This window comes from Lathamus discolor, chromosome 4, assembly GCF_037157495.1.
Source record: "Lathamus discolor isolate bLatDis1 chromosome 4, bLatDis1.hap1, whole genome shotgun sequence".
Classification (NCBI taxonomy): Eukaryota; Metazoa; Chordata; class Aves; order Psittaciformes; family Psittacidae; genus Lathamus; species Lathamus discolor.
In genome coordinates this window covers 23599166-23627036 of record NC_088887.1, presented here as the reverse complement: position 1 = coordinate 23627036, position 27871 = coordinate 23599166, and the positions used below count along the sequence as shown (strand labels likewise).

General features: G+C 39.1%; 1 protein-coding gene across 4 annotated transcripts in view; it reads left to right on the top strand.

The window, feature by feature from the left end:
• The window catches only part of NRIP1 (nuclear receptor interacting protein 1), a 277346-nt gene that overhangs the window by 42472 nt on the left and 207003 nt on the right, over positions 1–27871 (top strand). For all 4 annotated transcript variants that reach the window (XM_065676729.1, XM_065676734.1, XM_065676727.1 and 1 more), the window contains exon 4: positions 11714–11823. The gene's annotated coding sequence lies outside the window, so the exon portion shown is untranslated. The remainder of the gene's footprint in view (positions 1–11713; positions 11824–27871) is intronic.

Below are 27871 nucleotides of genomic sequence, written 5' to 3'. Positions count from 1 at the left end.
TCCTCAGGTATTAATGAGATTGAGAGGTGCAATGTTCATCTGAGAAAATTTACTCACAATTTACAGATAGGGAAACTGAGGCATTATTATCATGAGAAGATTTCAAAAATTCATCTCTGATTTTGCAGTCATTGGTAGTTGTTTTCCATCCTGAGCCAGGAAATGTACAAAAATATCTGTGAGTCTCAAAACAAAATTGGGTTTGGTTTCTTTTTCTGTTAAGTATGTGAAACTGTCAATAGCAGAATGTTTTGCAGAAATATGTGAATTTAGATGAACCTCTGCTAAAAAAGGTGGACACTGGAAACCACTTTGTTTTCTGCCTAAGTAATCCAGTTTTCTAGGGTCAAGATTTCTTGGGTGGTCCCTCTGTACCACAGACTTAGCAGGTCACAAAGTTTTAATGTTCCTGCAGCGTGGTGGGGAGCACAGAAACTCAGGCTGTAGCAGAAGTGTTTCAATATTTCAATTCTCCACTTTTCCACAAGCTTGAAAAGGTATACCTAATATCTAGAATAATAAAAATACTCAGCTTAAACTTGAAAGGCTTTTGGTCTTCCAGGAGCAGCTCAGTAAGATGCAATGAAAACAGGTGTTAGGAAATAATTGGTTAGCTACTTAGGAAACATGCAGTTTATTTTTTCTTAATTATCTGTAGGGGATGGAAATAAATTTTCTGCAGGGGAGTTCAGTATGTGTGGGGATTTTTTCCAGGGATGGACAAAAAATATTGAAATATCAGAATTGCTTTGCAGAACAGAAATGTTCCATTTCACTTTTCTATTCCCTGTTGCTGCTCAGCCTTTGTGGAGATCTTGGCTCCCTGCTTTCTTCCTCTATGCAATGACAGACTTTTGAAAATAAAGGACACTGAAAATTCTGGAGACAAAAGTAGCGAGTGAAATCACTAAAAGGTCCTATTTCATCTCTCAGAGATGTGCACTGAAATGAAAGACAAGGCTGTGAGTTCAGAGAGAACCCAGGGCTGCGCTGGGACTACAAGTGCTGAGACTGGGAGAATTGAAGAGAGTAGCAGTGAAGCCCTGTTAACCTCCCCAGCAGCCATCAGCCTTCCCAGTTTCTAGAAGAGAGACTCAAGATGGAGTAATCCTCAGATTTAGGCAGGAAAAAATGGGGACATGCTGAAACTGAGGACTGTTTTTGAAAATGCTCAAAGTTTATAAGTGCCAAAAGAAATAGCCAGATAGACGCTGGTTCCAGGGTGGTGGGGGTTGCAGGGCCTGGTAGGACTATAGAAGGAGGGGCTGACCATCACCTTGGGTGGCCTGGGGTTGCTTCAGGCGCTACAAAAGAGAGGCCATCACTGGCATTTGGAGCTTTATGATAATATATGTGAGTATTTATTACCCTGAGCAAAATATCCACATTTCTTCCTGGCAAGATGCTATCCTTTTCTGAGGTTTGAGAGGCTTTCAGCTGGGTGGGGTTAATGTTAAGCAAGTGCAATTCAAAGGAGACTTCTAAATTAAAGTCTACTCCAAAACAGTTCTTAAAACCCTGAGTCATTAGAGGCTGAATCACATTATTCCTATCAGCAAGATCTCTAACATCATCCTCTATTTACTGTACATTACCTCATGATCCTGGTCAAACTGCATCTTTTTCATGAACATGAAGAATCTTAGGATGAGTTTAACATGTTGTGAGCTTTATTTTCTGATGCTAGTTAGGAAACAACAGTCCAAATTCATGTATTTACTTGTCTGCACACAAAAGAAGCTTTTCCTAACAAGCAGGTCAAATAATAAGCCTCGTTTTCTGGTTTTCACATTTCACTTACTTGCTGAAGCTCAAGGCTGGCTGTTACAAGGGCAATTCTAAAAGTCAAAAGGTTACAGAATAAAGCATCACCCTTAAAAATTCATCATTTATCTGTCGAACAGTGACCTCTTGGTGACCCTCTCTTAGCTACAAAGCCATTGATTGCATGGCCCTTCATCCTCCTTCTGTAAATCCCATAAACAAGTCCCTCTGAAATGCCAGAAGAACATATAACATGCAACTTTCATCACATATAAAAATAATGATGTAATATTAGATTAGATATTAGACTAATTACCACATAATTAGCTTTTCCCATCAGTTCATCATATAAGATTCAGTGATAAATTTTTGGGAAAATACATTATTTGATTAATATTCAAACATTTTAAAACTTGTCTATATACTGTATACTTATCAAAGTATATATAACTTTATGCTTATTAATATGACAGGTAGTATGTAAAGGAGATAAGCTCCTCCAGTCCAGATATGTCTATGAATTGTATTTCCTTTAGTCATAGAGCTGTGTTGGAATAGCTCTATGGCTTAGAAAGTTTAAGCAAACTGAAAGATAAGGATCAAAATTAAATTGCAAATTACTCCAATTAGTTTGTTTCAGTGATTAGAGAGACCATACTATTAAAATAGTCAATAGTTTAGTGCTGCTTATGACAAAACTGCTCAAAGGGCAGAATTAATGATGAAAAGTTTAGGAATTAGACCTGAACTTTCTGCTCAGAGAAAATACTCAGATTTTCAACCAAGCAACTCTATTTACAGTCTGGATGATGGAAACTTCACTGACAAGTTATATCTCTGCTGCAATACTCCTAAGGGACCTGAAAGTCAAGCTAGGCTCTTAGACATCACCTTCTGCAGAGGAAGTTCTTGAATCAAATCAGATATCTGCATTACAGAGGTGTGGCCTAATTATCATTACTGCATACCCTCTTTTTAACACCTGTTAATTCTGAAGATGATGAATAAGAGGAAGTTTGGGACTGAATTCCAAACCCTAATATAAATTCATAAGGTATTTGCTAATAATAGCCCACAGTTCATAGCATCACTGAGACAAACCCTACATCCCAAGCTAGTTTACAACCACATTGCACAGAGACCCTTGATCTATCCAGCCTCTGAACTGAGAAAGTTATTATTAGAATTGAACTTTTCCCTGATCACAGTTAAAGCACTCCTGGGGCACCTGGGAGATAAAACTGCAAAGAGTAGTCTTGCTGGATCTTTAGTGTGGAAATTACAGTGTTGGAACTACTCTATCAATTCAGACAGCAGCTGGCCCCTGGCAATATTTTTTTCCTTCAGATTAATTAACGTTTCTCCTCAGCCTCCTGGTTACAGGCATGATCATAAAATCTGTGCATGTTAGCAGAAGTTGCATCAGATACTGTTCACCCAGCCAGCTGTGTAGGAATGATTTTCTACCTCTGCACAATCTTTTCTGATGCTTCCGAGAGGCAGGAGACTTTGCTGCTGAACATGAGAATGGTCAGATCTCAAATGACTGAGTGGAAAGCCTGTCAAATCTTTCCATTCACCTAAGAATTTATCCCTTCTGGGCATTATGGTTTCGTAAGAAGCAAAGCTGTCATTCTGTAGAGTCAAGTTTTCACTTTCAGAAGTCAGAAACAACCTCCTATCAACAACACCAGGTGAGGATTTCACACGTTGCTTCAGGGAAAGCTCACCTTCTGTTTCTCCATCTCATTGACAATATACATCTCAGCTTCTTACGCTGATAGAATATTTCCTTTAAGAAATCTCCTTGCTTCAATAAGGCCTTGTTGGGCTATGGTCTCACTATTCTTCAAGATTAATTTTTTTTATAAAAAACCCCCAACTTTTATTCTTATATTAGTGAAAAACACTCTTCTTTCAACAAGGTATGATATGATGCAAATGGTGAAATTTTGTGAGTACCTTTTAACTATCAGCTTGATATTACTGAATAGTTCCAGCAGTAAACCTCATGGATGTGAACAAAGCTGGCTGTGACTAAGATCTGTAAATAACAAAACTGCTTCAAAAAACAGTCTTACCTTCCAAATTTCTACAGAATTGTTTCCTTCTTTCACTCTCAACACAACTTTAACTTGCTCTTATGCAACACTAAATCCTAAAAATATATACTCAAATAACAGTGATTGTTCACCACTTGAATTTTAAACCACTGTGCTGATTGAAGCTGATGAGAACCTTGAAAACATGGACTACTTCTGGCAAAGATGGGACCAGACCTTGGACATAATCATTACATGCATTGCCTCAATTGTATGATGATGATCAGTATTCACCTGGCATTACACGACTGCCAATGATTTCTTCTTTGTATCAAGGTAACATCCTTCCTTTTCTATTACTTTTGTGGGACTTCTGGATGCATTACTCTGGCTCTTGAAGCAAAAATAGCAACTGAAATTAGTAGAGATAACTGCAGAAGAGGACTTAATGGTGTAAAATTTGGGGACACAGCTATTGTAGCTAGCCTACAGATATATCCACACCAGTTCTTAGAAAATCTCTTGGACACCCTTGATAAATAACAACTGGAGGGTTTGTGGGAGAAAAAGTCGTGAGATAAAGCCTGTCCCTTATATATTAATGAAATGTATGCACTACCCGGCTGCATGAAAAAAAAAAACCCAAACAACCCAAAATAACCAAACAAAAAAATCCCAGAACACTGAGGGCAACATAAACCCTACATTCATGAATAGGTCAATATCAAAGATCATCTGTAGATCAAAACCTGGAAAATGCAAAATGTTCAGATTACTATGCAAAATAAAACATCAGTGTAGAGAGTGGATTTATATGATTACAGTATGAATAATTCATTAGCAGAAGAAATACAATTAGCTTTCAGAAATGATTTAACTACTAAGCTCATGTTTAGCAAATCTAACATATAGTAGCATCAGGAGGTAAAAGTCCATAATGCAAAAGAAATTAAAACAATGCCTTTAGGAGACCAGCTGCCTTATTACTGAGGGGGAAAGGGCAGTGGATTAGGCAGGTTAGATCATGCCCAGAGAGGTTAACTTGTCTGTAGTCAATACCCTTGCATTTGCAGGTGTGCCCTCAATTGACCTTTTTAATATGTGCAACCCTTGCTGGAAAACCTTATTTCAGAAACACTAAGCTCCGGTTGTTTGAAGTGGCTCTGACTATGGCAAAGCATTCCTTAAACTCATAGGGGGTTTATTTGGTGGGAGGATGCACAAGAGCTGAAATATTTTTCATGAGAGAGGCTTTTCTGCGCTTCCAGTAGATAGAAATCAGAGGGCTGAATCAGACGGAAGATAATCGATGCTATAGCTGGCATACTAAATCAATACATTACTGGCAACTGTAGCTAGTTTTAGCTGAACCTCTGCTTTCCAGAGCAATCACTCCAAGTCCTGACTTGGTCATTTTCAGGATGAAATTGCATCAGGTTCTTAATCTGTATTGTACAAGTTTGATGTTTGCCAGCCTGATACTGATAGTAATTTCCTAGGAGGCTGACATCTGTGGACTGATACTACTCAAGAAGGGAGCAGAGCAAGTGCAAAAGCACAAGAGCTTGCTGCAGAGAAGCCTTCTAGTTGGTGTTTTTCTTCTTCCCTGTATCCTATTTTTGCAGATGGTTTATGTAAGGGAACACAGACAGGGCTTACCTACCCTTTGGTATTTTAAAAGTACTGTGTATTCCTAATAGTTCTTTTAAGAACGAAGAGTGCCACCGCTAAGTGACATTATGAACAAGAAGCCAAAAGCTGATACAACAATTCAAAAGCATACAAATTAAAGTCGATTGTCAAATGGATTTTCCATTCCATTAAAAATGTCAGGATTGAAAAATTTTGACACACAAAAGATCATATTAAATATTCATATTAAATTAAGTGGGGGCAAACTCAAAAAATAATCCAAACATTGTGCAAAATTAAATTCTGGAAAAAATTATCTTGCCGAAAATGTTTAAATCCAAATATGTTGTGGACACTTGATCTTTCCTTGGATCCTTTTATTTTCTGTTTCAAAGAGCAGCTGTATTTTAAATAAAGCAAAACATTTTATGAATAATATGTCAAACACAAAGCATTGCTTTGCTATGGTGTTCTGTTTCTTTTCAATTTTTATTGTTACCATTATATAATTTTGATTTATTCAAATAACATAAATGTATTTTTATTATCTATTCAAATAATTTGTCATAATTAAATTTGACACTGTAAAATAGCTTTAATGAAAACTTTCAACCTAATCACATCCCTTTAAATTTTCCATTACAGTTCTACTGTCTGGATTAGTAATAGACATAACTATTACAACATTTTTGCTCTCTGGTGATTCTAACCCGAGATGTACTCATTTAACACAGGTCTTCTCACTAAATAGCAGTGGACTTCTGAGTTTGGCCTTTGAACAGTTTGGATGCTTCTGCACACCCAAGTAAAGGAGAGCCAGCGGACAGTACCTGGCACAAAGGGCTGTGTCGCACAGACTAGCTCACTTCTAAGCTCATTAGGGCTATTGGCATGCCAGAGCAGACTTGCTGCTCCATCACTACACAGGACTTGGTCCTCTGTCTCCTGCCGTGTGGGGCACCTCTCATGCCTATTTCTATTTGGGGCTGAGGACACTAGTTAAAAACATATTAAATGGTGCTGCAGACTACAAGAGTACTGTCTTTAGCTTGAAGCTAGGAGGGTGTTTTGTATGCCACATGGTTATTGGGCAAGAGAAGTGTGTAAAGGTACAGAAGGGAAGAAATCAGACCCAGTGCAGTGTGGTCCTTGCCATCTGTTAGCTGAGATATCTGGTGTGAGCTATCTCCCATAGAAAATCCAAACTGTTCCTGGGCAGAGCTCGTTGGAGAGGTCCCAAACCAACAGTTTAGAAGTGTCACCATTCTGGAGGCTTGTGCTTCGCTGCTCTCTGGCCCTCCTTTACACCACAATATAAATCCTGTTATCCGGGCAAGTGTGACAATTTAATTAATGAGAATGAGTTGAATTTCTTCTTTTTCTCTTAAAGAATAGAGATGAGGGCAGCTGTATTACTACATGCACATCACACTGTGCTTTCATTCCCCAAATTTATTTCACCTGTATTAGAAAGCTCTGTCAACAGAAAGGCAGCCAGCAGAGTCTTAGTGGCAATATTTTTTTGGCACACAATGTTCACTGTTGCCTGTTTGTGTTGATGTTTTCGTTCTCACTCAGCTGTGGGAAGATGTCTCCACGTTTGCTGCACTTCTTCTGTCCCATACTAAGATTTTTTCATACTCAGTGCTGTAAACAGCCCATTCTTCACCCTTTTCTCAAAGTACAGTGGCATTTCCGAGCCACATTTGCAGTAGCTCAATCTTTTTCATCCCTGCAGCTATTCCTTTTCACAGTATTTCCAGACTCTTTTGCAAGCATAGATATAGCACTATTCATCAATTGCTCATCTGTCCAATTTAAATAATGTTGCATACCAAATGTACCTGATTAAAAAATCAAGTTAAACTCCACTGGTAGAATGCCTTTTCTAATTCTTTGTCCACTTCAAATATGTGTGACTCATAGCTGTATGCTACAGCTGTGACCTTGCCTTCTGCAGGCACATCTTAACAACTGTAATTTGCAGGAGTTGTAGGTGCCTGTGAACTCACCTGAAGCTATTTTGTTTTAGGATGAATAAGGCATTATTCGTAAGAAGTTTCCACTAGAGCTGCTGAAGTAGCAGCTTGGAAAAGTAGCTGAAGACATGGGATGGAGCTCTCCTTAAACACTGCATGGTAGCTTCAAGGCTGGAAAAAGGCCACAACGTATTATGATCCAAATTTTGAATTAAAAGTACCCAAGACATAAAGACAGCTAAGTAACATGGATATAATGAAGAGAAGGCACAGCAAGTAGAATTAAGGAAATTTGATAATAGCTCACAATAACTCACATGAGGAAATTATTTCTGATAGCAGAAACTTTTATCTAGTAGGAAAAATATCATCAAGACATGCAGTCACTGGAAACTGAAGCTATGTAAACAAGGGCTGAAAATAAGAGGCATTTTATTTATTTTATTGTATTGTAACAGATCATTAATCACTAGCAGAATTTACACAGAGACATTGTGGATTGTTTGGTGAGTGTGTCTTAACAGTGACTCATACCGTGGTCCTTTCCTCTTGACACAATTTTTCACATCTAGGCTTCTGCCTTCAGTGCACTCTGATATGTAAACAATAACTCAACATTTATCCAGTAACTCTGCTGCACATTTATGAATTTTAATCAGCCATTGACACACTTACATGAAGTGGAACAAATGAGCAGCTTTGCCAAATGAGGTTTTTGCTTAGAAAGGATTTTAGATTCATATTAATATTCAGTTCCTCTCTGGGACTCCTGACATCAACTGTGTTTCGGCACTTGTACGGCTGTCTTGAGCCTAGATGATTATTTTCTATTGCCCAAACGGGGAGCCCATTGTGCTAAGTATATAATAAAGAGACAGCTGCTGTTTCTGAGAGCTCACAATCTAAGGCAGAGAGAACAAATGGCTGGTAGGTGAGGAAATAAGTTTGAACTTCAGCAAAGTAAGAAGCACTGTTGATATACTAGTTAACTAGCTGTTGAAGCCACATAATTGGACTCTGTTCCAAAGATGCAGAAGATTTATGCATATAACATGGTCCTCACTTTTTGGATCAGATTTTCTTACAAGCTGTGCCTGGTTTGTCAGCTAATGTAATTTTCCCTCTTTTCCCTCTGCCACCCTGAATCACTCCCTGACCAAGCTCCCCTCAGGTAAAAGTCTTTGTGCCTTTGATTATTTTATGGCATTTGCTGCATCACAGTTTTCATCAGAGGTCTTTCCCAGCAGACTAGCAGTCCCATGAATGGAATCAGCAGGGAGGCTCTTCATTATTGCAATTCTGGCAGTGAAGTCTCTACTTTTATCACTGTACTGGTATCAATTATTTGGAGTCACATTAAATAAATGAAGTCACTAACATGAACATGTCATGCCCAATTCATACAGAGCTCTCCTTAAAAAAACACCTCTCTTTTATGCCTGCTGCTTCCCTTATGAATTCTTTGTAAGCTCTGACCTTAGACATTTCTCAATCATTGCAAGAATGCTTAGCTCAAGATTGAGTACACATCCATTTTAAATGGGTTGAGACGAGCAAAAATCATGAGAAAAGCAGATGGCATCAGAAAAAAAAGACTTTTCAAAGAGGGTTCAATGACCTCCATATAGATAAGACATGTTAAAGTCACTGACTTCTTTTTAACTCAGCACTTGTGTGTATATATATAGTATTATATAATGTGCTTGTAAGGGCAAAGCCTCTTCAGCATTTGACCTACAATATTTATTGTAGAGTTCTGACTCACCTTCCTTGGGTGTAGCCCAGAGTCACCATAATACCAGTAATGACAATGAGATGGGACTGAATTGGCCAGTGACCTTTGGTTGTTCAGTGGGTCACAGCAGCATACTGATTGCAGTTTTCTGCAACTTAAAGACAATCTTATTTATTTATTGATTCTGCTGAATCAGAATTAGGCTTGGCAAAGCTTATTCTTGAGAAAGAAAAAAGGAATCAAGAACAGTCTGGGATTTGGAGAGTATTTTTCTAAAACATTTCTAACCAAAACTACCATATTTTGGTCTTAAGTAATAAAAAATGCAAATCTCTGATACTGTTAACTTCAGAAACCCTAAAGTTAATTCATTTTGCTTGTAATTCTGACCTGTTTGAAAAGAGTAGGAAAAACATAGAACTGTAATGGAAAGGAGATTTTTTGGACATATCTTTGCACATACTCAGAATAAAAAAATCCCTAGAACCTTTGAGCTTACTGACAGTAGAATAACACATAGACGGAATGAGCAACGGGAAATGCTTTGTGGGAGTGTCTGCAAACTCCAATTCAGCCAGAGTTGAACAGGTTTCAGCCTCTCTTCCACTAACATTAATCAGAGTGGCTTTTATTTAAAGGCATGTTGGAGAAAGAGTATTCTAAACTCAAATACAAACAGACTTCACTCAAACCTTCCTGAAAACTGTTTTCTGTGCTTATAATCTAGACAGTCAACCTGGCAGCCGAAAGAATGGCATGTTTCTTAGCTGGACAATTACACACCCAAAATAAGGAAGAGTATACAGGTAGAAAACATAATTAAACTAAATAGAGCTTGTAAATAAGCCCTGTCAGAATACAATCTAATGGAATGATTATGCAGCCTGTGCCCCATGTTCTGATTTGCATAGATGCTTAGCTCTTCTGCACTCTACTTCTGCTGAAATTTACAGGGAAAAATCCTGTCTTGTTACAGACAAAGACAAAGGCACTGACCTCAAGATTTTGGAAGGAGTGCAATGAGTTAGATCTGTGACTTCAGTAGGACTGCTGGGGATATGCAAATCTGAGCAGTTCCAGTTAAAAAGAAAAATGCTTGCATCTTTGCAAAACTAAAGCCAACCTCAAGAAAAGCAGTGAAACCCCACAGCTGTTCAAAATTTATCAGAAAAAATGGGGTGTGGGGTGGAATTCAGATTAGAAGCATGTAGCCAATGATGAATAAAAAGAAGAAACTTATTTCTTTCTTGGAACTCTTGAGTTTGGGTGCTTTCTTGTTTTATTTAAAAAAAAAATTCTTAAACGTAAAGTGAACTGAGAAACCAATTATTCAGGTATTCTGAAAAAACCCTTGACTGCTCCACCAGCAGCAGGAGTAATTTTAAAGTTAGCACATCCCCTGAGAATTTCTAACCAGATCATACCAGATATCAGGGTTCTTTGTTCCAGAAGCAGAACCAAAGCACAGAGAGGGTCTTTATCTCAGTCTTATGTCATATGCTAACCAACTGCAAAAGCTTAAAACAAGTGGCAACAATCCTGTGTTTCCAGTTTACCATTTTCTTATCTCTGGATCATGCTCTTTCTGTTTAATGTGATGTAATGTAAATATACTATACTTGGACAATGGGCATTTCATCATGAGTTAAGCCATTTTTGATAGCATTAATCCTGCTTTGCCCAACCACAATGGACATATTACTGAAAAGTTTTTTTGAGGTATTTTGGTTTTGACAGTCTCTTTGCATGTGTTGTCCAGTATGATAGGTATGGGAGATGTAGCAGTCCTTCATCTAATGTGCATTCCTGGTATCATCATGTTATTTTGTGATGGTAAGACTGTCAGGTTTACACTCACAATGACAAGAGAAAATAGTATTGGGCTGCTGTTCAGGGGAAAGGCAAAAGACAGATGAGTCAAGTATGCAGCTCACTCATCCAAAATTGTGGGCGTCCCTCATTTTGGATATGTTTCCACATGTTCCTAAACTATTCATTATCATTTTACTGTATCATTGCTCCTCAAATGCTTGTCATCACTTCAGGGGCAACCCTGAAATCAACCTTTCTGAAATCTATGAATTAAAACAATCAGATAAATGCAATGCAATGTATTAAATATAGAATGACACATCTGACTGTTGGTAAAGGCAAAAAGACTTTTCAAAAGACCTTACTGCAATGCAGACTGCCACCTCCACTTGTTTCTGATTGCTATCACACTGTCCAGATGCAAGGATTGAGAATGAATCTTGAATTTGGTGCTAGAAGCCCACTGTAACATCAATCACTTGAAATAATAATGTCTTGCTTATGATTCTTTGGAAAATGCTGCATATAACTTCCAAACTGTTGCTTTCAGAAAAGGCTAATTCAGGGTTGGGTACATTAATGTCAATGTCCTATAAAAGTGCCAGTTAAAAAAAAAAAAAAGTCAGCAGAGACATTTTTTAAGCCTGTGTCAGCACAAAAGGGTGCCTCAGTTGTTTCATCTCACAACAGCTGCATGCTTTCATTGACATTTGTTGCCCTTTCTTTGTGCACTCATCCTAACCTCATAGGTTATTTCCTGGCCTCCCTTCTGTGACCTATGACCGATGATGACCTTTAGCTGGAGAATGTGACATTTTGTTCTCCTCTGGCTGACATGTGATGCCCTCATTATTCAAAGGTATGTGAAAATAATGACCTGTACCGACCTCTCAGTTTCCTTTCGTTTATTGGTCTACACTTGGTGCTTGTTCAGCAGATTGCTATGACTAGGTGGTGGGGTGTACAATTTCTTTTGAAGAAGGAAGCTCATGAATTGCATCAACATTTTAGCTCTTTGTGTCTGTTGCTCCATTTGAGGAGCAGGAGATGAGGTGGTGCAGCTGGGGGAAAATGGTTCAGGGTTAGTGGTTCAGTTCAGTTTAGGTGTTGGGAGCATCTTCACAAGGCTGGCTGGTGCAGTCAAAGGCTTGTGGTTGTATGGAGCATTAGCTGAGTCCCAGGCTGGATATCTACCTTAGGGCATCTTAAATGGTATGGAATGCCTGTGCATGAGCTACTGATTCAAGTCCTCAGTTCTCAGTCATATGAAAGAATGGATAATTAAACAACCTTAGAATTCAAAGCAGGAGAGACTATAGCTTACCCATCATGAAGATTTCTACATCTTCCCTGTTGTGACCACAATGGAAACATAATCACAGTTACAAGAAATACAGTATTAGTCTAACATGCTAACAGTGCTTTTTCAGGTAAGTTCATTTTTGCATTTCAAATGGTGGAAGTTCCAGTGTTCTTCAGAAATGCAAGCCTGAACACATGAAATTTTTTTCAAGAAGTAGATTTTGTGTCCTGTGAGGTGAGACATGCCCTCATTGACTATAGTAAATATTTTAAATGCTGAAAGTCTAAAGAAGGAAATAACCACTTTTGTGTGGGAGATTGTGATACCAATTAAGAGTTTATTGAAGACCTAGCCAGCATGAGTATTTAAACCCCCTTTCCTTGAAGAAAAGATGGTTACTTCAGGTCAGGGATGAGGGCATGTATGGAGCAGCATAAGGAGCAGATGGCTGCTAAAGACAATTTCCGACTATAAATAGTCCCTATTAAGAAAATAGAAATAATCAATTAGAGACTTAGCTCTGCTTCCTGATGCACAGGAGTGGAACAACAGAAGAAAATGTTCACACATATGTCAGTGTATGTTTCTGGAGATAACAGGCCCTTTTCCACTGAAAGGTGGGAAGCTGCACTGGGTCTGAAGGTTAAGATGGAAGATTACCAGCAGCTCTTTGGAAAAGGTTCTAGATATTTGGTATGCAGGCCAGGAAATATATTGAAAATTAGGAGCAAGATTTGGCCTTGTCTCAGCACTCTGTGCAAACTAATACAGAAACTAGGGGAAAAGTCATAGTAACAGCCAACTTTACTGGTAAAAAGAGATTATTTCCCCCCACACACACACCTCCAGGTTGTAAAGAACTTCAGGTCAAAACGTCCACTAAAGGTGCAAAAAGTACTAACAACTGATACCCAGACTCAACTTGCAAACTTGTAGGTTTGACCTGGACATTTGGGCCTTCAGGTCAGACATGCATCCTGAACTGTAATCCAGTTAAATAACCCATTAAACATTCAGGCTGACACTTAAAGTACTGCAGTGTAGTGAAAACAAGACTCTAGGTTCAAAATTGAGATGGTGTGGTTTTGGGTTGAAATGGAAGAGTTAGTATCATCCAATGAAGAAAAGTATTTTATCTATCTTGGTAGAAAATGCTGTCTATAAATACTTCTACATAAGCAGCCTAACTATGGTAGTGGCTTACCAGTCATAGGTATATGTCTTCATCTAAAGACAGCATAACTGAAAAATTTTGAGAGTATTGTTCTCTATCTACCAATATCATTTTTGTCCTGCTTGGACTCAGTTTTGCTGCATCAGTCCCAGCAGCAGATCTGGGCAGAAGGCTGAGACCCAAGAATGACAGAAAGAAATGGCATCTATGATATGTCACGTCTATTCTGTTGCTCATTTCACAAATGCCCCTGGTATTTCAGCTCTGAGGGCTAGCTATTGATGGATTAATTGAAGGAAAAATAAGAGCATATAAATGGATCCTCGCTGGTGCCATGCAGTCCTCCTATCACTGACCTGACAGTGCCCCAAACCCTGTCACTGAGCAGGGCTTTTACAAGAATCTTGTTGTTCCCTTTTGGCTGACAGTAATCTTCATATAATTTGTCCATGGAATGCTTTTAAAAGGATTCAGCTGAAGAACACACATGCTTTTACATGTGACCCAAGCCCAGATCAGATGTCAGATTGCTTATGACCAATCAAATAAATATAAACCTACCATGGCAACATAATTCTGGAAGGTCTTGCAGAAACCCTGTAGAAATATTTCTATCAAGTGCCCAAAAGATTGTGATGCATGAAATCATAAGCTGCTTTTGACAGCTTTGGCCAAGAAAGGTAACTTGTTTGTATGGCAAGAACATGAGTTTAAGAGGAGGGTAGCACTAAGGTAAATTTTTAAACCAAGAGCATGTTTAGACTTTATTATCTTTGTTTTTTCCCCAGAAGCACAGTCTCAGAAATACTCTGTTTTTCTTCTCCTCCATCTCATTTGCCTCTCATTGTTCAGGAGCTCATAGGGTTTCACTCCTCCCAAGATCCATAAATCAGATGATTAACTTTCAGTTCAAGACTGTTTTATATGAGCAGAAGAAATCTAATTGGAATACAATCACCCTCCTACTGCTTTTCACAGCTTTCTTTGCATCTCAATGTGATCTGAATTTCAGATGTCTCTTTCTGTGAGATATTTATTTTTCCCCATCATGCGCTGAACCCAATTGTGCTGCTATCTTTTTCTGCCCTTTTAAGCTCTGGCTGTAAATTAACCATTATTAAACTGAAATAAGTTCCTTTAGAGTTCATAAAAAGTGTTTCAGCATGATAGCTTCCAGAATAGTTGTACAGGAACAAACTGGCTAATCCTCTGAATATGAGGGGTTAATATCAGTTTCATCTTCCCCTCTCTCAACACGGGTGCTTAGGGGAGAAGCTGTTTTGTAAGGTGGGGTACTGGATTGATTGAAAGAACAGGAAGGCTGGAAATGCAGAACACCATTTGCAAGTGCTGGATAAACTCCAGGTACAGGAATCTTCACATTATACTTATGGTTACTTGCTTTGATTTATGCTGATAGAGATTTAGTACAGCTGAAAAATCCTGCTGATTACAGACCGACTGTGGCCCTCTGATCTGCTGGCTTATATTACTTTTCAAAAAAAGAAAGTCAAACCCTTTTCTTATTAACTGAGCATTTAAGGAAAACGGCTGCCTGAGTGCTGAATACTAAGATGCTTCCTTTAACCATGCAGCCCACAAGCAGCACAAACTTTTCTTTAATTTCTCACCTCCTGCACTCTAAGCCTTCTCCAGACCAAACAGGGCATGCTTGTGGAAGTTAATACTCACTGCACATTAAATACTTGCATCTCTTCTCAGATGCTGTTGTTGCAGTGATTTGTGTATGTATGTGCTGCAGATACTAACCAACCTGAGAAAAAATAAACTTTAAATCTAACCACTTTTACATATCCAGATATTAAATGAAAACAACTTAATCATTACCACATGACCATGAACAGATGCTGCACTCAACAGGCATGATTCCTATGACCATATGAGATCTGCAGTGTGGTGCACCTTTCTGTCCACATCCCAAGTCATTTACAGTGGGGACTTGTCAGAAAGCATGACAGCTTCCAACTTCTCTTCCATGATACTAGGGTGCCATTCAGACTGACACAGAAAGGTACATGCCTGGTTTTCATTCTGATGTGAAGCCCAGACACAGCAAGATTCCAGCTGCATGTTTTACAGTTTAGACATAGCCTATCAATCCACTAAACAACTGAGCATCGTTTAACTAACTACATAGCAAGCCCTGCTTTGCTTCTCGTATTTTCAGCATTCCTACCTGCCTCAACAGAGCCACTTGTGCAAACATCTTAGGGAATCTGACCTGACTAGTGTTAGAACAAAACCTTGTAACAAGTTACTTCTGAGTTTAAAATGTAACGTAGGCATCGAATTGTAGTTCTAATCTAATGTAAAATTAATTATTAAAATGATTAATCCATTAAATAAATACGTCTCAATTCACAGCTGGTTGTGAATCAGGCAGGCCAATTAAACAAAGAATAATAGACAACTCATTTTCTGGGCCTTCACCTGCATCCTTTTACACTGGTGGAACTTTTCTCACTTATGTTTTCAGCAGGCTGAGGGAAAGGAGGATTTGACTTAATGTAGCAATTCCATTGACGTGATATGACACTTTTGTGTGTTTTCATGCAAAACAGCTTTTTTGTCTCTGAATTTTTGGGTAGTTACTTTCCAATGTAGTGAAGAATCAACAGTGGGGACTAAGATGGTATTTATCTCATCTTACTTTAGGTATCTCTAGTTTAAATGTTCAAATCTGAACAAATGACTAAAGGCTCCCGTTAGACTTTTATTTAATGGGAAATTAATCTAGACAAATGAAGACTCATGTTTTTCCCACTACTAAATGAAACCAAGGTTGCTTAACTCATATGTAGAGATCTACATTAAATCAGACTAACCCCATCCATGGGTCTCTTTTCAAATCTTTCTTCCCTGCTGACTGTAGTAGTGTTATGCGACAATGTCTGCACTGGTGCTCCGCAAGCCATACTGGAAGAGACTTTTTGTTCAATATTCTCTTGGCTCTTAGTAATCCATTAAATGGGGTTGTCATGGGGATACAGTCTCAGGGCAGCCTCACTTTCTTTCTTTCTCTCATCCCCTCATACCTAGTGTGGACGAGTGGAACTTATGCAAATAAGTTCCAAGCAGAGTTGCTTGTCATTAGCAGAGACAACTCTAGAGGCAAAAATAAACAGAATTTATCAGTGAGAACTCTATCATTAAGAAATTTTGTTTGTATCCCTGCAGTGATTCATAGTGCACTTGACTGTTTTCTGCCTACCTCTTCATGTCTTTTTTTGTTCACAAAATTAAAAAAATTATCATTTTGGGTACCTTTTCTCCAATTACTGGTTTTATTGATATCATATGAGAAAGCTAGTTTCAGATCCTGTCAAACTGGTAGCACAAGAGAAGGATTTCATGGATGTCATCTTCTTCCAAACACTGATAAAGCACACAAAGCAGGGGAGACTAAAGCAATGCTGGGAGGGAAAGAACAAGACAACAAATTGCAGCCTGATTGTAATGAAGTAAAACTGGATGACTGTCAGCACTTATGCTTTGTTTTTACAGGGAAAATATATACACATACATATAACCTGAATTTGCTGAGTGTGTCCTACTTGAACCTGAGGATAAGTTTATACGACACAGTACATAGACATACCTGCATTACTGGAGACATCTCATGCATCTTAGCTGAGTGTTATCCCAGAAATATCAGAAGAGCATGCTAAGGTGCTTGTAATTCCCTGATACCTGAACTAGCCTGGATAACTCTGTATTAAACTGCTGCATACCACTACACACCCTGGGACTGTCTCTCAGTTCCTGGTGTCTTTGTCTGAGGTCTCCTTTATAATTCATTGGTTCAAACACTGACCATCCAGACCACATCAACTTAAACAAAGCCATCATTAAAGGTCTCACAGGTCCAGGCCCTGCCCTATTTGCTGCCAGAAATGGCCAAACTTTTAAACTGTGAGCAGCACAGAGTCTTTGGTTTCTTTCAACTGCTGAAGGAAAGAAAATGACCTATCATCCATGAAAAATTCAAGCACAGCTTTAAAAACATCAGCCACACAGAAATACTTGTGTTATATAAAGTGTTCATCATGAAACAGTGGGAGATCTGTCTGAAATTAGCAAGAATTACAAAACCTCCCACTCTGAAGGTGAAAGGAGAAGCAATGTTATAATTATATAAATGACTATGGGTGAAACAGTTGCTCTGTATAGAGTGTGAGATCCAACTAGTCTCAAATACTTCTTGGAGACAGCTTTCCTCAAGCCAAGGATTTGGAGTTTTTTGGGTTTGTTGGTTGGTTTTGTTGTGTTTTTTTTTGTTTTGTTTGTTTGTTTTTTGGGGGGTGGTGGGGGAAGTCCCAGTCACTTCTCTGAGAAGATTTCCACCAGGGGTACACCCCACGTGTATTCTCAGAGCAAGGGATTCAGATATTCTCTAGCCTTAACCTGATTCACCCTCTCTGTACATCCTCACTCTCTTTGTCCCTCAGTTCATTGGTGTGATTCTTAGTATGAACCCGTAATAGCTGCAGAAGAACTGGACTACAGGCTTTCTATATTTCTAGGCTCCATAACCCTCTTTACTCAGAGTAAACTAGGATTACAGTTCATCCTTCTGGGACATGTAGCAACAGAAACAAACAAAAATATGACCTTTGTAGGGTTCTAAACTCCAATTGTATCTTACATCAGCTTGCCCTGATTGACTCAAGAACCATACAAACACATAAAATATGGCACTTGCACACATTATTGATTAAATTTCCTAACATCTCTGAAGTAATCCCTGAATCTGAATTGACAGCAAGTTAAGGTCTCTCTCTTACCCATGGCTTCCCCTAGAAGTCAATCAGTGTCTGTTTCCTGGGCTTTCTCTTCTAGCCTCCCTGCTTTTACAACTTGTTTCCATTTTCTCAGCAGTCTCCCAAAAGGGCATCTCTGTTGCAAAAGCATTTCCCACTTCTGTCTTCTCTTGCCATCTGCACACATCTCTTTCCCTAATCAGTTTGCATTCACATCAGCTGACCAAACTAATTTTGTGGACAAAGTGTTCCTAGAGCCACGTGGGGACACGGGGCCTAGGCTGAGGAAAGACAACTCTTCCTTTTTCTGCATGGCTGGCTGAATCTGAAATTGAACAGAAAACCACACTGAAGCTGTATAAGATTCTCCTTCCTGATATATGTCTGAGCATCTTTGCTATAGACTTTTCCACAGTGGCAATTACAGTTGCTATTGGAGTGGGGAGAAGAAAAATCATGCTTTTATTTCTGCTTTTCCATCTTCATTTTTGTAAATTTGAAAGTTCAACATCATGATGTTAGCAAACAGAAAATTGGCACAGCTGTGACTGCTGCACTTCTGAAAGAACTGTTGGGTGCCTCAACAAACATTTCAAAGGATATAGCAGAAGTCAACATTTGCTAATCATCATCATGTGTAATATATGGTATCCTCACTGTAAGGAAAAAGAAGTACAAGTCCCTAATACTGATGTGATAAGTGTTGACAAGTGCTGACATTTAAACAACAGCCAAAACAAGACCTGACCCTGAGATGTCCCCACAAGTATCATTACTTACCTACTCAAACCCACTAAAATAAAATGAGATTGCTCTCTCATGACTGCAGATTTCAAGATCAAATCCTTAGTGGGAAAGAATCTCTCTTGAAGTAAGTTCCTGCTCCACTCATGCTAATGAGCATATTCAATTGTAGCATGACAGAGCTTGTAGTATAAACATTAAGTCTGTAATGTTAAGGCACTAAACTATTATTAAGCCAAATATCTAAGGTATTTCAATTTTAAAACTTCAAAGAATACCTACTTGGGCAGTAGGCATTCTTGCCATTAATTAAAATACAGTTGATAAACCAAGCACAGACCATGAAACCATACAACTGAGAACCCAGCAGTTGTGACCCAGCATTCCAGTGAAGTGGAGTCAGAGGAAATGAAAAAACCTATAAATCCACATATTTCAATCTGACATATTTTTAAAGGTAAATCTGTGTCATACTCTGCCCCGCTTGCCATTCAAATACTTGTCATCAGAGCTGAGTTGTCAACAACTTAGTGAAGTTTGGTGGCATTAATTTCTTTGGGTTTTAAGGGATTTAAGTAATGGAAAAGTCTTTCATAGAAGTACAAAAGACTACAAGTAGAGGACCTTAACAGTTTAAAGAAGCTATTAAGCTTTTGATGTAACTATGCATTACCTGATCTTTCCTATAATGTGGATTACATAATTTTAATTAAGCAACTTTTAAGAACATTGATTATTGATTTGATAAACTATAACGGCAAGCCATCAGGGGCTATTGTGTAAATAACCATTTAAAAAATTTGTTATGTCATAAAAATTCTTATGAAAAGTACTTATGGTACTTTACATGCTGAGTAACCACTTTTCAACATTAAGTACCTCAGCCAAAGATACATTTTTAAATTAAGCAGCTTTTAATTTATATATGATTTAAAAAGAAAGCTTTTAAATCATGCAGCATATACTTTTTTGAACTTGTGTAATTTTAAAATGGTCAAGCCAATAGCTTTTTTTAATCCCTGAGAATGAAGATAATAGTAAAATAGCTGATCAAGTGCCTGTACCAGGCTTATCAATGGCTCTTTGTGACCATACAGCTGTTGTGACAATACACACTGAGAAACATATATAAGTCTAAAGAAGAGCCTTTCAGTTCAAATCTCATTAACAACTTCCTTTGAGAATTTGTTTGTGTCAGTTGATTTCCAGCAAAGATGGAGATACCAGCTATCTATCTTCAAATCTAGAAAGGTCTTGTCGAACAGGTTTTGTACCACATAGTAGTGGAAGGAGAGGAGTTCTCTCCTAACACAAGTGATCTGTCATGTCCTGCTAAGAGTTAAAAAAAGAAAGGCAAATGAAGCAACAGTCAAGAAGGTGGAGTTGTTTGGGATAAAAAGCACTGATACAGAAGAGTCTGCATGTACTGGAGCTGTTAAAGGCAAGCTGAATGGGAAGTAAGTGAGAGTACATATAAACAACACTGAAATAAATAGTCTACATTCAAGCAAGCAGACATGCAATGAGGAAGAATGATGCCCACAACTGGAATGCCATGGATCAGGAATGGAGACCACAGAGGAGAAAATAGAGGTAAAAGGGTGATGCAGATATCACCCACACAAATTTATCCTGCTGTTGCATTCACTGGAACAGCAATACACTGCAAGAAGGACAGTAGTTCCCTGTCACATAACCATTTTCTTACAGTGACTCATCCAAACAGCCCAACTGAAATGCCAGAAGTTCTTACAATACCAGCGATGTAAAATCCAGCATCAGAGAATGGGATAGGGAAATGATTTTCGGAAAGATACTAAGAAGGAACAAAATCCAAACAAACACACTGAGAAATGATTGCGGGGGGTATTTTATCTAGGTGTTCTGGATACTGTTGCTCTGACCAGGGCCTCATAGGTTCACAGACTCACGTGGCTTCCTCAGCGCCACTGCTTGTGAGGGCGAGTCCAGATGGTAACCTAGGGCTACCTCATGTTGCAGTGGGGACCCCTGTCTTTCAGGGGTAGGACGTTCCTACACTTGCATATTTGTGCAGTTACAAAGTGCCTGCTCCTCCTGGCAATGACTTGGCATGAAGTTTTCTTACAATGAGGCTCTGTGCCACCCTTTTGCTCTGGGGGTGACTCCGCAGCAGAGCTAAGAAGATATGGGAAAGATCCTTAGAAACTGCAACTGACCACAGCCTTACCCATGTTTCTCTCTGGCTTTACTTTAAAAAAGTAGACAGAGCCTTGAATGGCATAATTTAGTGGGAGGTGTCCCTGCCCATGGCAGGGGAGTTGGAACTAGATGATCTTAAGGTCCTTTCCAACCCTAACTATTCTGTGATTCTATGATTCTATGATTTTTAAACTGACTTGACACACTTAGCTAGAACAAAAGTGAATGTCAGGGAAGGATAGTCACACTGTAAATACACTGCAAATTGCTGTAGGGAGGAGTTTCATCAGGATAACTGTAGTTTATGGAAAGCTGTTGCAGGGGGCAGCATGTACAGAATGAAAAACAAACTCAAGCAAAAGTTGCTCCTCTCTGTGATGCCACCCACCCATTACTGGGCAGGACATTTTCTGCATAGAGCCAGAAGACATTTATTTGCAAAGAAGACATACTTCAGGGTAGCCTAATACTGCCTCTCTCATACATCACTCACCACACCTTATTTTTTAATCTCTGGCATACTGGGAACACGTGCCAAACAGCATGTGTACCTTTCACAGATAGATAACCTAGAGTCAAGGTATCTAACAGAGAGTCACCAGCACAAGCAGCATGAACTTTGGCCTCACATGACCCCTTCCAGTTTGCCCACACTAAGGCCTCATGTTCCCACAGCAGATGTTGGCGCCTTGCATTTGCTGGCTACACGGATACTCCGAGGGAGTACTTAAGTATGCAGTTACATACATATTTGATTTTGCTCAGCTGCTTTTAAATTTTTTTTATTTTTTTTATTTTTTTAATGAAGTGATGGATGGAAATCCTACTTGTAATTTTGATCTGAGTTTAAAATTCTGGGAGTATCTCCCAGTGTGCAACACCATGCTGTTTCAAACTCTCTGAGTGATACAATATTGAGAACATGACTGAATAAACAGAGGTGAACACGTCAGAAACTGCTCTGTAGATATTTGGGAAAAAAGATAAATGTTCCATCTGTCCTGACTACATCTGTGCTCTTTCTGTGTTTAATTGCCCTGAATGTTGTAGGAAACAAGTTCCCTAACAGCTTAGCAAGACCTAGAATTACTACTGTTAATGTTTTTGCAAAAAATCAGAAAGTACGAAGGAACAGTGTAGTGAACCTACTTTTACGTATTGAGCTAGAATCAAAAGTAACACATACGCACTTGGGAAGCAAAACACAGACCCCTGGCCCTTCTGTCCAGGAGGTTTAAATGCCACATGCTCACGACAGATGTCTTGAGAGCAATCTAACAACCAATACTTATTTGCGGCAACTGAACGTATGATTTCAAGCAAGGAATGCATTTTTTGAAAAGTGCTTAGATCACCAAAATAAAAGCTCCTGTTTGTCCAATAAATTATTCCCTATGAACTATTCAGTCATTTGTCATAACAGCATAACTTTTTTTTTTTTTGTGCATTCTAATAATTGGTCAGGAATATGATTCAATATTGTTTATGAATGTCTGGTGGATAAAGGTTCCTGTACAGTAAAAGGCAGGCTTAATGTCAGCAGGAGTTCATGAGCAACCTGGGGAAAGGTCATCTTGGTGTCAAAAGCTGCAAAAAATGCCACGTGCTTTCTCCTAATTGATGCAGGCAAGGAGAGAATCCTCAGGGAGGACCTGAGATCAGAAGGAGGGAACAGACATTGTTGTACCAATTATGACTGCTTATTTGAGCATCTCCCTCTTTGTGATTACCCCAATTTAACCAAACATGTAATTTGTAGGCTGCACCAGTTTATCATAAGTGAATCCACTTGGATGAGTGTTCATGCCATATTTAAATATAGATAGACTCATCCTTGCCAGGTGCTGAGTTTGCTTAACTCCTACTGAAATTAGCAGGGGCTCAGCATTCTGCAAGAATCACTTAGCAGTGCCCAGGATTGGGTTCTTTATGTGTCTTATACATCAAACCAAAATCCGTGCTTCTCTAATGTCCATTTGCACAGCAACCCATATTTCTTTTCATTCATTTATTAACAAACAGACATCCACTAGGTGTTTTTCCTAAACAAATGTTAGTGGCTGTCACTACTAGATACTTAGGCAAATTGAATGTATTCCTATACCTTTCTGCACCATATCAATATTATGCAGTGTACTTTAGCTTTCAGCTTTTCCTTATGTACAGAATATTTATGGTCCATTTTGGAGCTGTCATCCAAGCACTTGGGGTCATTTTCTTATTAAACAGTACAATATTAAAGCAATGGGGCACGGCAGGTGGTGTGTTTCAGGCTATTTTGTCATGCCTCAGGCTGAGTTGCCATCTTCCACCCAAAATAATGTCATGTTGAATATTAGTACAAGAAAAAAAAAAAACATATCCAGTATCAGACAATTTAAAAAATAGAGAATGCTTCATTGTAAGTTTCAGCCTTACATGGGGGAATTTTTCATGTGGGTGCTCTTCAGAGAGATACAATGATTGATTTTTATAAAAGTTGGCATGCATGACCAAGGGCAGATGGTGCATAAATTTGGGCCCCAGTCTTACATTCTGTTCTGTGTAGGTGGACCCCTGAACTGTTGTGACTGAGAAAAAAGGATATAACCGTGCAGATGCAAGACTCCTGAGTACTATGATCAGGCTGTAAGACTAGAACCCAAACTTGCATTGCAATAATAATTTTAAAGCCAGCTTTTGGAATACACTCAAGCATATGAGCTAGAATTTATAGGCTGGTATTTAGATGCTTCTCACACTGTCATTTCATGTCTGATGATACTGAAAATATAGCATGCTCCCAGAATATATGCCACCAAACTAATGAATCAAGTGAGCCAAATGTACACAGTTTCTTTATAATTTTGTGGCATATTTACATACTTAAAGCATAGTCTGTCTTCATATGGTAACAGATCTATGAGGCTTCAGTTTGTTTAGCATTTTCCGAATTGGAAAATGCCTGACATTCATATCTTTTTCCTATGGACCTCCAGGAAGGTGTGCAAGGGTGACAAAAGGGCACAAGGTGGCCACAGAAAAGGGACAAATAGATGGGCAAAGCTCAAAGGCAAAATCCAATGTCCTTAGAAAGAGAAAATCAAGGAATGTCAAAGAATGAATTTAGCAATGAGAAACAGACATCATTCATATACTGCAGGTTGGGGCTCTCACCATTTGTAAGTTTCTTCTAACATCTGCCGTAACGAATCTACTATTCCAAACTGCAACAGCAAATATATTTCTTTGCTGTCTAAGTACCTGGGGATTACCACAATGCCTCTCTCACAGACTGCATTCTCCATTAAGAATGGGGGATAGCAGAAGCACATGAAATTAGACAGCAACGTACTACATCCATTTTTAAGTACTGCCTATACCTTGCAATTTCTTCAATTCACTGTGCCACAGGCAGATTCACAAAGCAGCCCCAATATGTATTTCAGTTTCACAGGATCCTTCAGCTCTTCCAGAACTGCTGAGAACCTCCACCATGCCCACCAGCTGGAACTGTAGAGGAAAAAATCCTCATCATTTAGCTCAAAACTGAATGTGCCTGACTGCTGATCCTAGAGCAGCTGGACAATGTAAATATTCAGAGCAAAGGAAACACGTGGTGTAGACTCCATATATTTCTAGTTATTTCTTTCTTTTACCTGCTTATGAATATTTACATGAACAGTTTTTGGCTCACACTGGGAGATTCTCTCTTGTATAAATATCTATGGTAACATAGCAACAAGGACCTTGTGCACAAAACTGGTTTTCTAACTGATTTCTCTTGATTTCTAAGACCATCAACTTTGGTAGAAAGCAAAAGAAAAAAAGTGGTTAGTTCATCTTTGAAACCTAAGCTCATTTTTTCTTGAACATTTTCAGTAGTGGTTCTGCTCAGTAATTATTATCGCTTCCTTCTTTAGTTGCAGATGCCTTGACAGCATTTTACATTTAGCTTTATATTGGAACAATATCATTGCTAAGATGTTCTTCACGTGGCCATTCTACATGATATCTTTTCCTAGAATTTGTATTTTAAAATTTATCATGAAACCCGTCCATCATATATTAAAGAGGTGAGATAAAGTGTAAAAACAAGGGCTGTACCTGACACTTGAAAGTTGCTATTCCTGACAGCACTTCATCTTTTTCATACCCATATTGGCTTTTATCCCAGCCCATCTATTCCTTAATGTAAGTGTTATAAATTGTTGTAAAGTGCCATAAAATATAATAAACATGAATCAATATTTCTTGGTTAAAAAACTTAGAAATGCTGATGAAGCTCGGGTTTATTATAGATGTCCTGAACCCACAATGTGCCTTTATTTTTTTTACCTTCGTCATTTTTTCAGGTCTTGAGTTCATGTGTGCATACACATTCATTCTTCACAAATCAAAGAAAATGGAAATTACCAATGTAGAGCTAGTGAAGCATCTAACATTTTAATCAGTTGTTTTAGGTAGGACATCCTGTATGTAAAAGGTTGTTATAGTTGGTACGTATGACCCAATTCGAGCAAATTCCTTATAGATCTAGTGAATATTAAGCATGTGCATGGCACCACAAAGTTTGGGGATTACTCAAATGCTTAATGTTAAGCATATGCTTAAATGCTTTGCTGAATCAGGGTTTTAATTAAGAAGCATGGCACAGTAGTGCTATTTGCCATAAAAAATTCATCATTGCCATGGATCTCTTCTCATTAAAGAAGATACTATGATTTCTGTTTAAAATATGAAAGAAATATGATGTCTGCATGATGCATTAAATACCCAAGCATACACATGCATTTAAATTCTTGCTGTCTTTTTAAGGATATTGTTGTGAATTATGTTCTTGTATATGCAAGAACATCCTTCATAGTGAAGTGACAGTTCGTTTCCACATCCAGCTGATGCTCTTTACATATTATTAGTATTATTTATTCTCATTCTGAAGCTAATGATAGATTCCTTTGTCATAGGTTGGTTTTGTGGCTTCTCCAGAAGAACCACCATGAACCATGATGTTTCCAGGGGCATTAGAAGGGGCAAACCCGGCCCCTTTCCTGCCTGTGACCCAGGCACAGCAGACACCCTGCTCCTGCCAGTGGGCTGGTCTGGAGGTGCCCAAACCCACCCTGCTCTCACCAGGTTGCTGCTGCCCAGAAGGGACAGGGCTACCACCCCAACCGGGGAAGCTGGTGTGCGCCGGGTTGGTGAAAGCTACCATGAACTACCTCCACTCTGAAACTCACCTTATGAAGGGAAACATCCCTGCTCCGTCCTGCTGATTGTCACCTAGGCACTTAAGACCCTCTTTGGAACTGGTCTGGCAGCTGAAAGGAGAAATCCTGCAACAGTGCCAGGGCATTGCCTTTGTCCAGGTAAGGGACACTCCGCAGTGCCTGGGAAGCAGCTCTGCAGGGTGGGTGCAGCTGTGAGGGAGCAGCTGGCAAGGGGCCTCCTCAGGGCTGCTGCCAGCCCTGGGACCCTGCCCTCGGGCCTGTCACTGCTGCAGCTTTTCCGAAGGCCAGGGGATGGCCAGACTGCTGCTAGCCCTGGTCATGATCCCTGCTCATGGTCCCTCATCATGGCCCCTGGCCCAGCCCAGCTCACCTCACTGGGGGCTGAGGGCAGGGGAGGGAGAGTACTGCACCACCCTGCAGCCACACAGCCCGCTCCACACTGGGCCTTTGCTGTTACCAAGTGGAAAGAAATTCTGACAGAACTCTATTGTAAAAGATCTACATCCTGGCAAAACAATGCAGCTGGTTTATAATACGACAATAAATTTGACTGCATTCATTTTCCTTGGACAGGGAGGCTGGCAGGGATAGAGGCAATGACTTCAGCCTCATGCCACATGTTGCAACATGCCTGTGCTGCCTGTCCATTCAGACCGAGTATCCATGGCTGGAAATGAGGCCACTGAAGTGGGAAAAAAAAAAAAAAAGAATAACACTCGTCTAGACTATGTGTTGCCATGCGTTGTGTTTTAATTCAGCTATTTATAAATGTGATAGTCCTCTGTTTCTCCTGCCTCTTTCAGCACCCCAGTGAAGAATGTGTGAAAAGCTCTAATTTCCCTTGAGGGAAACAGTTAATATCTTGTGATTTTAGTGAAAAGCTGTGTTCACACTGTGGTCAATAAATTCCTATAGACAACTTTCCCCCTTTGGAATTCTCTTATCTTGTTATTCTGTTAATGCTTGGGATGAATATTCCAGCTCAGCAAAGATATGGTGGAAAGCCATCCCATTTCTTGCAGGTCAACTCCAGAAGAAGGTTGCCAGGGCTTTAACAGACTCTCCTGGCATTCGGTTTCCCTTTTCTTTCTTGAAAACATAAATACTTTTGATTTCCTTCTGACTTGGAGCAAGATCAAATTTCGAAATATCCAAATCCTCCATGAAACAGCATTACGTCTTTCTCTAAAGCCCAAGTTATTACTTCTCCGCTGATAAATCCCACCAGTATCATAAAAAGAGATTTTTCGTTGAGAAAAAAATTGAAATGTCTCCCTAGACGAAATCTGAAATAACTTCCTTTTTTGTAGGCAGAAATACAATTTGAAATATCTGAGCTGAAAAGTTCTCGCCTCAGTAGCTAAACTGCTTCTGCATTCACACCCCATGTCTCCATGAATTCCCTGATGAAAGGAGACAGACTTTGAGGATGGTTGTAAAGGAATATGCAGCTCCGAACCAAGTACTCCCTGAACCTGTGTGTGAAACTGCTATGTGGTAATTTCAAAGCCATG